Below are 3038 nucleotides of genomic sequence, written 5' to 3' on the forward strand. Positions count from 1 at the left end.
CCAGTGGGCGCCCCTGCGGGACAGGGCCAGCTTGGCCATTCGCGGCGCGGGCTTCTGCTCCCCGCACAAATACAAGACCGCCATTCGCAGCCGGGCACTGGAGCCACCCCGCCAGGCCCTTCCCAGGGCTGCTGGCAGCACAAGGACCGCGCCCGGACCGCAGCTTCTCCAGCCCTCGCACTTCCCCGAGAGCCAAACTGCACCGGGCGACGGCGAGCAGGGAGGCCCAGTCCAGGCCAAGGCCGCCCGGGTCTGCCCAGCAGGGCTGCAGCCACCAGCCGGGGAAGAGTTAGACCCGGCCTCAGCCGGGACTTCGCCCCGCCGCTGAACACGAGCTGGCTGCTGCTGCGCTGGGAGGGCAGGTGCACCAGGCACCAGCCTGCGCACCTGCGGCGACGTAGTCCCTGGTGGGGGACTTGTCTAGCTTTATTCCCAACTACATAGTTGGTCTAATAAAAGGTATCACCCTAAGAAATTCTTGCTGCCGTCACACTTTTGCTCACACTTCAAGTCACCGCTGGACAGAGACCAGGCTAATAACCAGTGGGTTGATGGCTTGAGAGGAAAGAAAAGAACTTTGTCCTTGAGATGCACGGTAAATGAAGCAATAGTAGGTTGGCACTTGACAGCCCACCTTGTATGAAATCTGGACAGGCACTTGTGGTAACGTAGCAGAGCATCCAAATTCCTTGGTAGATAGTGGAAGGGAGAGAAAAGGGAGAAAGAGAATGTGATCAGTATAAAGGTGCTGAAATTAATGGTAGTATTTAATAGGGAAAAAAAGGGGAGGACCCAAAGACAGACTGCTCAGGAACCAACAATGACAACTCTGCAGTGGCGGAAGAGGACCCAGTCAGTGAAAGACTGAGCCATAAGAGTCCCTCCCAAAACAATGAGAAGATATTAGTGCTGCCCATGGCAGCTCTAAGAGGGAGCAGCATGCTCTAGGATTTGAAGAGAATGGGAGTGTTACAGCATACGTTAGAGATGGATACTGCTGATTCGTATGGTAGTAGAAGTCTAACTTGGCCTCAGAAAGTGGTTAGAACAATCAGTGCCATAGAACAAGAATGACTTGTCAAATTAATTTTCAATTGAGAAAAAGGGGTACAATTCCATATTAACAGTTTATATATGGGTATATCCCCAGGGAGCTCTTACATTTCAGCTAGTTAGGTGGCAGGTTATAATACCTTACATTATATTACAGGGGTGGGCAAAATCTGGCCCATGGCTGCCCCTGCGGTGTGCCACATAGGACTGAGCCCCACCCGCTCCCACTTGGGGCAGCATGTGCCTTGCTGGTGCCCATGCCTGCTGACTGTACCACCCCGGTCTCAACCCCAGCTGGTGAGCACAGCTTCCCAGTAGGGCTGCTGTAGCCAGCCAGGTACTGCTTAGCTCCCCTGCCTCCAGCAGTTCCTCCTCCTGCCCCTGCTACACCACTTCAGGCATCAGGTAGTGTCGGGAAGCAGTGGCAACCATGGGGCACATGCCAGGCACCACACACCCAGCCAGATGGGGGAAGGGGGGGGAAAAAGGAAGCTGCAGCTGGACAGCTCATGCCCCAGCATGCAGGGCCCAGCTCCAGGCTGCCTTCCACCTACCCACAGGTGGCTGTTTATCATGCCAGGCAGGCAGAGCGGGTGGAAGTTGGTCTGGAGCTAGAGCTAGAGCCGTGCATGCTGGGGCAGGAGTCACCAGGCTGCAGGTTCCCCCCCAGATTGGCTGGGCATGTGATGCCTAGTACTTATCCCATTTCTCCGCACTACCTTCTGCCTGGAGCAATACATCAGAGGCAGGAGGAGATGCGGGGGGGGGCAGGAAGGGGAGAGGCAGTACCTAGGCAGTTGAAGGAGCAGCTGCAGGAGCCCCACTGGGAAGCTGTGTGCACTGGTCAGGGCCAGGGTGATGCAGTCATTGGGTGTAGTGTGAGTCAAGCAGGAGCATGGGCTGTACCAGGCAGGAGTGGTTGGGGTTTAGCACCACATGGAGTGCTGTGGGGGCACCTGTGGGCCAGATGGGGGGGGGGGTCAAGGAAGAGCACCCACACCTGCACCACCCTGCCCAGGTGAGCTCTGCTGCATGTGCCCCCTCCCTCCCTTCCTTCTCCAACCCCTGGCCTGCTCCCAGGAGCAAAGACACAGGCACTTCCCCCCCCAATCTTACCCCCCTTTTCTTTGTCAAAATAAATAAAACTTTATTTTGAACTATTATACAATTACTTCTATATACACTAAACAAACAAAAACAAAAACAAAAAATCAGGACAAATTATTTTTTGAAATACACTAAAAAACAAACAACAAACAAACAAACAAACAAAAAACCCAAACATCTACTATAACATCTTTTGATTTTTAGTACAGGATTTATTTATTTTTATCTGTCATTTGTTAAAATGATATCTTCTGAAAGATTGTATGCGTGCTGCCCTCACCAGCTCACCAGATCTTAAGTGGCCCACCAGTGGAAAAAATTGCCCATCCCTGTTAGGTGGGTGTGTGGTTTAGCAGTAATTTGAAAGAACAGGAGAATGAAGGACAATCCTGTATCCAAGCTAAACTTTAGATGGAAAAAAAAGGCAGGGGAGGGGGAGAAGAGAATTACATTTTTACTGAATGCGGAAGTTCAATGACGTTTCATGCATATCGGAGAGAATTAAATGTAGAACATGTCCTAATTATGTAATTATGCAAGAGAGCTGATCCAAAGGATCTGCTCCTGTCTTTTGGCTAAACAGTAGTCATTACCTCCTTCCTATTATACATGTGCTTTAAAAGAATTCCTGTAATTACTTGCTTGCCCCAGAGACCTGAGTGGCTCTGAACAAAACAACTACTCCAGCATGCCCTGGTTCTCAACACAGTTTGCCTAATGAAGCACGTATATGGCTGTGGTCCCTTGCATAAGTAGTACATATTTTATAAGCTTCCTGACTGAGAGAAACTTTTAGACTGCTCAGTCTAAGGGGGTAGCTACATGTTCCCCTCTACTCCAGGCACACAGCAGAATAGCAGTGTTCCAAGACACTTAGG

The sequence above is a fragment of the Gavialis gangeticus genome, unplaced genomic scaffold, assembly GCF_001723915.1.
Source record: "Gavialis gangeticus isolate Ggan-Ray unplaced genomic scaffold, GavGan_comp1, whole genome shotgun sequence".
Lineage (NCBI taxonomy): Eukaryota > Metazoa > Chordata > Crocodylia > Gavialidae > Gavialis > Gavialis gangeticus.